The sequence below is a fragment of the Centrocercus urophasianus genome, unplaced genomic scaffold, assembly GCF_019232065.1.
Source record: "Centrocercus urophasianus isolate 14NV4802_14NV808 unplaced genomic scaffold, USGS_Curo_1.0 seq_14, whole genome shotgun sequence".
In the NCBI taxonomy this organism is placed as follows: domain Eukaryota; kingdom Metazoa; phylum Chordata; class Aves; order Galliformes; family Phasianidae; genus Centrocercus; species Centrocercus urophasianus.
The window spans coordinates 20347894-20360897 of record NW_024884586.1 but is presented as its reverse complement, the minus strand read 5'-3'; the positions used below and the strand labels follow the sequence as shown (position 1 = coordinate 20360897).

Genomic DNA, 13004 nt, shown 5'->3' with positions numbered 1-13004 from the left:
TAAGTATAGAAAGGGAACTTGGTGCACTGATGGACAGTTGGCTGAATATGAGCCAGCAGTGTGCCCAGGTGGCCAAGAAGGCCAATGGCATCATGGCTTGTACCAGGAATGGTGTGGTGAGAAGGGCTATGGAAGTCACCCTGCCCCTGTACTCAGCATTGGTGGGGCCTCACCTTGAGTACTGTGTTCAGTTTTGGGCACCTCAGTACAGAAAGACATTGAGATGCTGAAGCAGGTCCAAAGAAGGGCAACAAAGCTTGTGAAGGGCTCGGAGAATATGCCCTAGGAGGAGAGACTGAAGGAACTGGCGCTGCTTAGTCTAGGGAAAAGGAGGCTGAGGGGTGACCTTATTCCAGCACCTGAAAGGTGATTATAGAGAGAGCAGGGCTGGTCTTTTCTCACTGGTGACAGGTGACAGGATGAGGGGAAATGACCTCAAGTTGTACCAGGGGAGGTTTAGGTTGGATATCAGGAAGCACTTCTTTACGGAAAGGATTGTTAAGCACTGGAATAGGCTCCCCAGGGAGGTGGTTGAGTCACCATCCCTGAATGTGCTTAAAAACAATTTAGATGTGGTGCTCAGGGATGTGATTTAGCGGAGGGTTGTTAGAAGTAGGGTGCTGTAGTTGGGTTGTGGTTGGACTTGATGAACTTTAAGGTCTTTTCCAACCTGAGTGATTCTGTGATTTTGTGCAAACGGCTGAATGAGTGGGTACAGTGATTTTTATTTACAATTGTATGTTGACTTTGATTAACATCTTATCTTACTTTATTGTTGCAAAATTGAGTTTTCACAACAGTTTTTCTCTGATATAATGGACAAGCAGAATGTTGAATTGCAAAAATGAGTGCTGTGATAGCGCTTGTGCATAATATAATGGTGATCTCATTAAGCTGTGTGGGGAGAAGGGAGAGGATGGAAAGCACAACAGAATGGATTGTACCTTTTGTACAGTTTACATGTACAGCACTCATCCAGGTCATTTATACATCCTCTGAAGCTCTATTTGCAGAAGAAATTCTTGAGTTCATGAAAGGTGCTGTGTGTATATTGAGCAGGAGACAAATATGTTGGCTGAAAGGGAAAACTTTTACATGGATACCAGTGGACTGCCTTCATTAGCCTTTGGGGTCAAATGTGGTGCCAAAGTTCTCCCAGAAGGGTTATGGAGACTGAGCATCACATGTTGCTGCTCCTTTTCCTGCTGAGGGGCTAATGTCATGAGGCTATGAGTCAACAGAAGCTGTTCCGTATGGCTCAGTTCACTGCTGTGCTAAGCACAGGCCAAGTAACAGGATGGATGGGAGATGTTCTGGGATTGATTGGCATAAATGCATGCTATTTTGTGATGTGGTTCTCCTCGATCTGGAGCTGTTGCTGAGCTGTATCGGGCTCTCACCTTGTGTTTTATTGTGACAAACAGCTTGTGATGACCATGAGAAGCGCTTGGAGCTTTTATTTTTTGCCTTTACTTTCAGCTGTCCGCCTTCTCTCTGCAGGCAAGCAAGTGGGTGGGGTACAGCCCTGTAGCTTGCTGCAGAGTTTTTTTTATTTTGGGGTGTAGAGTAGGTGTAGGAGACCTTCTGGAACTTGAAAGTTTGATTCACATTCCTGTGGTAAGTTCCAGATCTCAGGGAGTCAGCTTTTGAGGAAGCAGGGGATCAGAGATGCTGTGGTGTCTCTGCGGTGCTTTGGTTTGTATGACTGACCCCTGGTCTGCTCCTACCAGAATTGTGTTACTCTGCAGACGACGAGCTAAGCTGATAAAACTTGAGACACTTGCTATGTGTTCATAAGGGAAATAGATAAAAAATTAAAGCACAGACTTCTGCTGCTGTTCTGTTTTCCAATTCTTTATGGACCAAAAAACAATTCTTCAACTGTTTCCAATGTCAAAGGATAGACAAAGAGGACTGAAAGCAGTAGTTACTTGAAGGAATGTAAGACAAATATCTTGGACTGGAACCTTCAATCCACTTTTGCATGTATTCTCCATGAATGGTCTTAATTTCTTCTCTACTCTTTAGTGGGTTTTTCCAGTTAAAACTGAAGTGTGAGTCCGTACACGCTCTCTAAGTTTGTTGAGTTAGAAGACCTTTGAAGGCTTTGCTTACTTATCAAATGAAATGAATTTCCAGATGATGGGTTCTGATGCTTGCAGACATTTTTAGTCCTAGGCTTCGCTTTGGGGCAATGTTTCCCTGGCATGTCAGTCACTGCACAGCACAGAGCTGCCTTGTATGGAGCATTGATGGCTACGGAGGCTGCCAAAAAGTGAATGTGGGCTGGCAGCATGGATGCCTGCGTTTGGGTGGAATTTTTGATGCCACAAGGATTTAGCCGCAAGAAGTGAAGGGGAAATAATGATACCGAGCCTGTTATTTAGCACTAAAAAAAATAAATAGTAATAAGTACACTAGTCTCTCGGTATAGAGATGCTGAAATATTATAAAAAGCAAGCAATTGCTTGATATTGTCTGACATTTAGACACTTCAGCCTTTTTCAAAACACTTTGGAAAAACAAGGTCACCCTCATGCTTCAGGAAAAAAAAAAAAGATGTGTAGAATAAGGAGGGAAGTTTGGAAGTGAGTATTGTGTGGTGAGTTGACGTGATGTATTTTGGCTATTGTCTTTAAGTGGAATCTTGAAGTTACTAGGTTCAACACCTTTGAACTACTGCTCCAGAGAGAGTAATACCCAAATTCTTTTGTTCTTCACCCAGAGTCCTGTGGTAGTTGGGCAAGGCACTCACAGTTTGTGAGCGCAAGAGATGGAGTGAAGGGCAAATTGCCGAAGTTGCTGCACTAATGCAATAGGATTTGTAGGAGACTAATATTTTTGTTAAATAATTTATTTCCTAGCACATAGCTTTCTACTACAAATTCTTATTTCCCAAGTGAAAGAGCATTATTCTAAAACCATGATCACAAAAAAATTTAGCTAAAATTTGGCAGCGTGTCCTAAAATGAAGCCTAAAACCTGTATTGAAAATGAAATTTCAGTCTCTGTGGAAAGTTATGGAGCAGATGCATTCCAGCCTTCTCCAAATGCGCACAGTGTTCAGCAGGCAGCTGAGGCAGCGTGTGCACTTCAGTGGATGCCCTGTGTAGTTTAGCTGGGGTTTTCAGCTAGAGACAAAAGTGAATCCCATTGATGAGGGGAGGCTGTGCGGTGGATGCAACCCAACACTGTGCTGCTGCTGCATGCCTTCTTGCTGCTGAAGTATTCTGCGTACCTTCTTTGCCATGGTATTAGAAGATTTACTTCCTAGACAGAAACACATCAGCTAAAGGATCTGCACAGACATTTTCTTTGACTTCATAGTGTGGTGTTTGTTTTTTTTTTTTTTTATGTGTGTGCTTTTCAGCCAACAGTACAGTGATTCACCTTGGGCACTTGGTGTGTACTGGTGTGGACACAGCAGGATTGAGATCACATGGCTAAAAGACAATATCTTTTGACAGCAAATGCAGCGTAGATGGTCCTAGTGAAGTGAAATTTCAGTATTTTACTGCTTATTGTATAAGGGAATATCACTTTTGAGTATCTCTGTAATGTAGCAATGTGAGAATCAAGCCTAATTAATTTAATTGTTCTGAAATCTTTGTAGAAAAGCTTCTAAACTGTAAATAACTCCCTTCCTTCCTTCCCTTTTCTCCTTTAAAAAAATAATCTGCACTGTTATCTGCAGTTCTGTTGCATTAACTTCCTTTCTGTGCCTGATCATTATTTTCAGGAAGAAGAGAGCTATGATAAGTTGATGTATTTCTTTAAAATTTATTAAAATTGTGAGATACAGAAGCATGTATCGGCTGGTAAGGCTTGCGCAGTTAAAATAAAATTAAAAAAATTTTGGTTCTCATTTTGCAGTAGTGACAAATACAGCATGTCAGCACAAAAGAGATCTGTGACTTGTTCTGTATTTCTGAATGAATTTCTTCAAGAAGTTGCATGAAAGAGTTGTATCAATATCTTATCTCCTTTGAGAGGCAGTCAGCTTTTTTTTCATGTTGGGTTCTTTACTGTCTTTATATTCCTGCGTGATATTTTATTTTCCTTGTTTAACTCCATAAAAGATGACCATATTACGCATTCACTAAACACCAAACATTGCTTTTTATAAAATGCATTGTGTAACTTGTTTGTTCCTGAGCTTCCTTATGGAAAGGATGTCCTGTGTTTGCTTACGTTTGTAGATTGCTGTACTGTCTTGTAATTTCTGTGAATGCCATTGCATTTTATATGCTAGCACATGTACAGCACGTAAGCGACTTATCAGATTGCTCCTTACAGAGATGGCTTGAAATGAGAACTGGACTAAAACTAGAAGCAGGTGTGACGTTAGCAGATAGTCCAAAACAAGTAGCATATCCGATTGGCAGGGTGTTCTGAGAGGGTAGGTGGTGTCTGCAGGAAGAAGGACGCGCATAGGGTGGCTGAGAAACTGCAAGCATGTATGTGGGGCTCAGGGAGGTGCAGGGGGTTATAGCAGCAATGGCTGAGCAGCCTCCTGCCTTCCTGCTCGCACTTCAAAACAAAGAAGTTGGATGATCAGGCTTTTCAGTAGGGTTTCTTTTAGGTACTTGAGGGTTCTGATTTGGAAAATCAGGATGAAAGGCTGCCCAGGTTTTAAGGCAGTTCTCTGTCCTGTGCTTGGAAGTGAGTGGTTAATGTGAAATCTTGTGATCCTGTGTTGGGAGGAGAGCATGAGTGCTGGGAACGGGGTACCGATGTAACTTACGTGGAAGTTGAGTTTCTGCTTTGGAAGAAGCATGCATATGCAGAAAAATGTTAGTACATGTTCATAAAAATGATGAATTAATTATGAATAAGCAATTTCACTTAATTTCTCAAACTGCTGAAGTTTGTTTGCCCAGCCCCTTGGATAACTGAACCTTGTAGTTATGCAGAATAATACGCTATCAGGATGCAAAATAGAGAAGATAGAGATGGTTTCTAGATAAATATGGTAAAAATAATTTTCCAGGGTGTGGACATAAGTGCTACTGTAATGATCATGCAGATGCTCATGATTGGTTTATTGAACGTGATGTATTCTATCCTGTTTGCCAAAGTACCAACAGTGAAATGTGCTCCGACCCTGGCTTTGCATGCACTATTGCTTTAGGAATTCACAGTTTTGCTTCAGTTTAGGAAGTAGAGCTGCAGCATGTGACACATCAGCAAACACTGAAGTGACTTTTGGATGGTGAGGGGCAGATGAGGCTATGTCCAGGGTGATCTGCCCTGTGCACTGGTAAGGAGCAGTAAGGTATGAAATCAATATACAGTGCTTAAGCTTGTTCTGAGATGCTCTTGTTCGTGAACTTTTCTTGTTTCCTTGGGTACTTCTCATATTCTAGCCACATTTTGATTAACTGTGAAACATTTTTAAGTTCTCAGTGGATATACTGCATCTTCAGCTGCAGTGCTAACGTTTAATAGCTCAGACTTGGATAATAGCATAACGAATGTTGTAATGTTTATTATATGTTTTTGAAGTTTTGTTAATGTGCTCAACCTCTTTGTCAGGTCACCATAAATAAAAGGGTGTTGCCTTATAATTTTAAGTTTAATATCTGGTAAATTACTGCTAGGTATGTGGTTATTCTTAAAATATAAAACATTATAGAATGGTAAAAAGGAGAGTTTGTCTATAGAAAGCTTTATTAGAGACACTTTCTGCCTCTCCTGAGAAATTTTTATGGAGATGGAAGGGATGATGTGGTTTACAGTGCTGGATACTTTCATTAGTGCTCTGCTACGATTTTTTTTCACCTTAGGTGCTTGTGCAGGTGAGAAGTATGTCTGTGCCTGGTGGTGAATACCACTGCAGGATTTTTCAGACCCTCAAACAAAGGCATCATATCAAGACAGACCAAAGGTGTGGATAGATGTGGCCCTCGCTTATCCTGCTGCCAGGCAGTTTCCCCTCCCTGTCTTCACAGTTTTAGCTGCAAAGGGGAGTGTGAGGGCTCTGTCTCTAAGGAGCTGACTTAGCTCTTATCTGGCTGATTTTGCCCTGAGAAAGTTCAGTCTCACATGTGAGGTCCTTGGTTGTGAATGAATGCTTTGGGAACTAAGCATGTTCAAAACAGGTCTTGCCTGGGCTCCGAGTTTGTATGGCAAGGTTTGGTTTGTTTTTCCTCTCCTGCCTCAAGTAGGTTCTCCTTTAAGTTCCTTCTCTAGCTCTGTAGGACACAGCAAGGGTCAAGTAATCTTGATGTATGCAGGGGTGGCATTAACTCTTCTTGGGAAGGCTGCAAAGTGCCCAGTTTTCAAGACTTTTTTTTTTTTCCAAGAGACTTCTGTCTCCTACTGTTTTCACATTCAGGGATGGATTCAATATCTAGAGTTATTCATTTTATGTAGCGTTAATTGATAAATATTCATCAGAGTTTTGCTGAATTGAAACCTGCCCAGCTTTATGTTTTTAGAGGCATATTTTCATTCCTTCGTGCTTTCAGGGGAAGGGAAGGACAATAAAATCTTCTCTTTAAAATGAAGTTAATATCCCTTTCAGCACTTACAGCTTCTACAGATCTTGTGTGTTCCTGGGCACAAGAGCTTGTTTTAGCTGGACTGCTTTTTAGCACTGCTCTCCACATGTAATTAAAGTGGTTTGTGTATTGTGCTTTGGTCCTACTACAAAGAAAGCCCTGCAGCTTGTTTTCAGAGCAGCTTCTCCGCAGCTAGATTGGTCTTCTAAGCAAAGTGGTGTAACTGCACCTGACACTGTGTTTGTGTAGTTAATGTTTGTAGAGCTCTGAGGGAGACCAGAAGCAGCATCTGGGTGAGTGCACTGCACTGGGACACAGACACTGGGGTTCTGCTTAAGACAGGAGCGCTCCTTTGTTTGCAGAGATGGAAACTACTGGTTCTTTTATAAGGCCTAACTAGATGTTTGTGAAAAGCTTTGAGACACTTTTGATTAACGACTATGCAGTATGTGATTATATCACACATAATAATAGTGGGTAGGAGGAGACAGACTGGCAGTGTAATTCTTGCAGCATTGTGAAAACTTCAGGCTTTGTTCTTCTTCAAACACTGTCTTTGCATTTAAACACGATTTTTCTCTGCTGCTTCCCCTAGTCTTTATCTCCTCCAAATAAAAGAATAAAATAAATGCTTTCTCATTTTTAACTACCTTTATTTAAAAAAAGAAAAAAAGAGGGAGTGAAGGAAGAGAAAGTGTCGGACTGTCTGCTGTTTTGGCTAGTTTAGTTGTATGATACTTGAATGATCAGTGCTGTTCTGCTATTACTATTGTCAGAGTCATGGTCTTCTCCTCTGAGTTTTGGGATTGAGTGGGTGATGGTTTTGAACTTCAGAAATTGATTTTTTTTCCCCATTTTTCTGCTCTTCGTTTTGCATGGTAACCTCTTGGCTGGAAGTTTTTAGGCATGAGTTTGCTGTAGCCTGTAATGTAGCCCAGGTTTTTGTGACAGAAAGGTTTGTTACAGGGGCTCATTTTGCAGCTGGGGCTGGGGGTTGGGAGGAGGTGGGCTGTGGCAAAAGGGTCACTTGGGAGCCTGGCAGCGGCTTGTGCAGGGATGCAGTTTGTTAAGTGTGCCCGAACATGAGATTCTTCTGGATGTCCAGCAGTGCTTTCCAGAAAGCTTACAGCTCTGCAGAGGAACTGGTGCTGTTTTCTCCTACAGCTTCATTGAGATGTGGTGCTCTGCAGGGCTCACAGGCCTGTTTCTATGAAGGCAGGCAGGCAGCCTGTGCACACTGCAGTCTTGTTGCTTCTGTTCTCCCCAGTATAACTTTTATTGTCAATCATTTGATTTATAAACCGGGATCCCAGGAGCCATGAACAGCATGCTGGTAGCAGAAACCAGTGGAAAGTTAGAAATGTACTCACTAAGATACAGTGTACAATGCTTTCCTAGGCAAGAGGCCTGTCGGAGAAATCACATATGGCTTGCCAGCTTGTTGACGACTGCCAACAATCATTTAATGTGTATGCTCATGTTTTTTCATGTTGTTTCATGTTCTTTGTTACTTGTAATGCTGGACTAATAACTGGGGACGCTCATTTTTATGGGAGCTCACCTGTGTGAGGTTTGTGACCTGCAGTAGGCTTTCCTCTCCGGTGGTTCCATCTTCAGTACAGTTTGAGAGGGAAAGCAGGTTGTTTTGGTAGAAACACTAACTTATTCCCCAAAGGTCTTGTTCTTACAGTCTTTCTGAATTCTGCCTTGGTTCCACCAAACAATACATTTTTCCTTCCACTAAAAATTTGTATTTTGTTTTGGAGAAATGCAGTATGGAAGCTGATATTATTGTTAGTGGGTGATATTACTGGTATCACTTACCAGTGGGTAAAGAAATTAAGCAGATTAAGCAGGTCAACCTCTTTTAGAAACGAACGTAACCACCCCCAGTGTTTTCCTGAGTACATGAAAATGTGCTTTGTCTGAAGTGAAGTGCCTTCTGGTATTGTCACTAATGAAGCACACTTTCACAGACAGGTTGGCAGAGGGAATTTGGGTAAGAGCTGAAACCCTGTAATCTATAGATGTATTGTGGAAGCCATTAGACAGTTGTAGATTGTATTTTGGCCACCTGTTTTTTTTTTTTTTTTTTTAAATATCTAAATTATAGGATTGATATTATATACATATATGGAAATAGATTTTGTTTCAGGCCTTTTAGGTTTGCCCATACTTGCTCTTCAGACTGCTAATCAGACTCAGAGTTCCTTAAAAGTTAATTCATCATGCAAAAAAAGTTAAACTGGAAGCAATAGCAGTATACTTTTTTCAGAGGATACGGCTCCATTTTATGTATCTGGCAACACTTCTGTAGAATTCTGTACTATGAAAAATAAGACACCTTTGCACTTGTATGATGTATATAAATTCCAAAGCATAGAATGTGGAATAAATATTTCACTTAGTATGGAGACTCTGAGCATGAAAACAAGAATTTTCAAGTAACTGTGGAAAATAAGTGGCAAATGTTACAAAGGAGTGGAGAGTAAGATGAAAGGGGAGCTGAGCCACAAATGTAAAGGTATGGCATGAACTGCTCTGAAGGGAGCTCAGTGTTCACAATCGTTTTCTTTGGATTGTGACAACATGGCAGCTGCAGCAGAGTTTTTGCTCTTGAATGAACTCCAAGCCTTCCTTAAAACCTGTCCATCTTTGCAAGTGATAGGTTTCTGAGACCTGCTGTTTCTGCTGTGCTATAGTTCTTTGTTTAACGGACTGAGAAAGGGTTGTACACTCCTTTGAAATGTAGGTGAAAAAAGATTCCAGGTTAGGTTCACATTTTTGAGTCATAAAATGTATTCTTCGTTGCAGTAGAACACTGACTGCTTTTTCTTACCAGTCAACACATTCAGCTGTAATGAACTCTCTTTGTGGGGGAGAACAGAATAGCAGAGAATGCTCTGTTGTGAAAATATACGGGGTTTTCTATACTAAGGAAATTTTGGTCAGTGGCAGGGCAATGTTTATAGTAATTACAGAAAATGAAAGACATCCATTTCTGATGAAAGATTTGGGGGATGTGTTGGAATTGTTGTATGCAGAGACCAGTGGTAATTACCAACTCACATTTCAAGTCATTGTACAATTTCAGTGATGCCAAAGTTTAGAAGCTCTTGGCCAAGGGATGATTAGAAGTTTATCACCAACCATTTTAATGGGTTGGTTTTATACTTTCTTCCAGACTCCTTTTTTTTTTTTTTTTTTTTTTTTTTTTTAACTATAATAATATTAAATTCAGTGAAATTGAAACACTTTATCAGCCTGGTCATTTACATTGTAACCTTTGGCTTCTTTTCCTTTTCTTTTGCTCTTTCTTTCCTTGAATGCCGTACTGAAGTTAAGTATTGAGTTTCATTAATTAGCACTCATTCTTGCTTAAATCTAGCTGATGGTAATCTGTGCTAAAAAAAAAAAAAAAAGTATCAATTATTTTCTAATGGGATAACTCCTTGTTAAGCGGCAATGAGAGGGTTGACAGAGAATACAGTATCACATGAAAATCACTCACAGGCTTACCAACCTTAAGGTATATGCAACTTTATAATGTTTGCCCCTTTCCCCTTCAGTAAAAGCAATGTTTTTGATACAGTGGAAGGAGAAAACGTGCTCCGTTGTGCATCAGATGTTGATAAACACAACAGACTACACCTTGGTCACCAGTGATGTGTTTGGGGTAATGTCTTAGTAAACTAACTTTTTAAAAAATGAATTGTTTGCAGGCAGGCAAAGAAGGATTAGGTTTTTTTTCTCACGAGAAGCTTTGGTGGCAGTGGTGTTGTCTTAGGCAGCGTTTTTTCTTTATGCTGTTAGAAAACTTCTCTGGCCTACTTGGAAAATTAATTTCTTTATGATTCTGCCTGTAATCTGTCTCACTGTTATGAAATGGAAAGGTAATGCTAGTATTCTTGTCTTTCTAAAAAGTTTTTTTTTTTTTTTAAACTCAGAGTCCTGAATGCTATTCTGTTGAAGCATGTGTCAGAACAAGAGCCTGTGATGTAATGGAGACTTGGAAACACTGCAGTTGTGCGCTTTGAAAGTAAGTCAAAAATTTTCCAGTTTCAAAGATGACCTACTGAAAAAAAACCAAACAAGGTAGTTAGCTTGTGCAGTTTTAACTTTCTGCTTTGAAAGCCATTGCTACTTGCTTTTTTTTTTAAAAAGTTTCTTTTTTAATCTTACATGTGTCAGCGTTGCATCTGTTGGTTCCCTTTTCATTTGTGGATTTTGCAGGATTAACCTGTAAATGATACCAGAGAGGCTGTTATCTATATTTCCTCTATATTTCCTATTTCCTGGGAAAAAGATATGAGTTTTTTGGTATTAGAAAGCAACAAATTCTTATGAAAGTGTTTATACATAGCTTGATTAATCTAACTTCATTTGTTTAGAAGTTAATGAGATTTAGCTGATTAAATTTCATTCGATTTGGTTTTTCAATGTCTGCTGCGGGAGAAGAGTATGGCAAGAGTTAATGCTGAAAGGAGAGAGTTAGTGCTCTCCCCCACTGCAGGGGGAGAGAATTGCACTATATCATTACAAGTGTTTGAAAACTTTAGAGTGTAGTGCAATTCTTACTTGCATCACGCATGGTCTGATACCAAGAGTATCTGAATATAGCTGAATCTTGTTAGCTTGTTCATATATATACATATATACCCAATAAATTCATTTTCATGTATATGTATATGTATTTAACCATAATTTTGAGGAAATGCCGCCAGCCTTAATGGCCCCATCACCAGAAGAGTGTTTTGCAGAGCTCTGGAGCTGGGTGTGAAAACTTCATTGCAGCAGTATAACTGTTAGAGCATTTTCCTAGTTACCCTGCCCGCTGTTTCATGTGCTATCACTTGGCCAAATGGCTGCTGTCTGCACGTTATTTTGCATCTTATTTGCCAGGTAGTAGAGCCTTACGGAGGCTGCGTGTGTGGGAGATGGTGGGGAAGTCTCTGTAGAAATGAAATGTGTCCTTAAAACTTCAAAGAGTATCTTTTTGTAAGCGTAGGCTAATCTGTGATTTTCTCAGGGGGTATCCTGGCTTTCTCCAGAGTAAATGGAATTAGCCAACAGTGTTTATGGGGATAAGCTTGAAATGATGAGTTACGTGGTTCTTTTTAAAGGTTATTTTGTGATGGCTATCTTAAACTATTGAAGGACGTAGGTTTTTCTTTTTCTTCTTTTTCCTTCTTCTGTCAAAGTTTGTATATAAACAGTAACAGTGTGGAGTAAAAAGCCTGAAAAATAAATAGGACAGCTGCTCCTTATAGCAGAGGGGAAAATGTGCTTTATAATTCTTGCTTAAAAATTGGTTCTCTAGGATTTTTTACTAATTAATATTGTAAAGTAATTTTGCCTTTGGGATAATTTTAGGGTGTTGTAAATACTCAGAATATTTGACTCAAATGTGTGTTTTTCATGTGTTTGCAGAACTAATTCTTTAAATGTTCTCTTGACAGTTGATCATCTTGAATGGTGGTCATAGTATTTTGCTTTTTAGAGCTACTCTACTGCACCCTTATTTCTGGGAAAAAAGTAAAAATAGTCGGAATAATAGAACTGGACTGAGAAGACCTTGATGAGAAATTGTATGCTAGTTTTTGGGAAATCTGTGTTTTTTTTTTTTTTCTTGGAAAAGGGTTCAAATTTGAATACTATGACAGATTAATTAGAGAATCTGTTGTCACCCACTGGAGGTGAGATATTTGCATATACAAAAAAATGCAGTGACATCTGTGTTACTGGGAAGTTTAGAAGGAGTTTGACACTTCAGTGTGATGCTTCTCAACCAAGCAGAAGCATGTAAGCTTTTAAATTATTTTCCCCTTCTTTTTTACTTTATATATATATATATATATATATATATGTATTTGTTTATATAAATTAATATATATATATATAATATATATATAAACAAGTGCTGTCACACTTAGGTAATTGTTGGATTGAATGTACTGTGGTCCTGCTGGACATGTTCATTTTTGGGGAAATGTTAGCTCTGTAGAAGTTCACCTTCAGGTAGCATTAGGTCGTGCATGGTATCTGACCTCATGACAGTCCTGAGCTGATCTTTCTCTCTCTGAGGACTTAAGGTGTCCTGAGGAGGCATTAGTGACTTTCATGTTAACAACAAGTATTTGTAATTGTTTAGCCAGGGGTTGCCCTTGAAGGGAAGTAGAGATTGGCAGAGGATGGCAGGACATCTGCAGTGTGGCCCGTGCAGATGGTGGTGCTTGAGAGTCAGGTCACAGTGCTGTGAGGGAGATCTTAGGGATGCTCTGATATACCCCAGGTACCTTTCTTGTAATAATCCACTCCTGATGTCATTTAAAAATAGGTTTGATTTTCTTTTCCCATTGCCAATCAAATATGAGTGTTAATAGCTGGCTTAGGCTGATGGAAAGCATTTCTGGTTGTTTTTGGAGGGTCTTAAAAGCCTGAGTATGCAAGTGCAGTTGTTGGTACAGATTTCTTTTACTTGTGGGAATGGTCATTTTTAAG

General features: G+C 39.7%; 1 protein-coding gene across 3 annotated transcripts in view; it reads left to right on the top strand.

Annotated features, from left to right (window-relative positions):
- Positions 1-13004, top strand: part of SIPA1L1 (signal induced proliferation associated 1 like 1) — a 191074-nt gene that overhangs the window by 27509 nt on the left and 150561 nt on the right. For all 3 annotated transcript variants that reach the window (XM_042813649.1, XM_042813645.1, XM_042813646.1), the window contains exon 2: positions 10451-10542. The gene's annotated coding sequence lies outside the window, so the exon portion shown is untranslated. The remainder of the gene's footprint in view (positions 1-10450; positions 10543-13004) is intronic.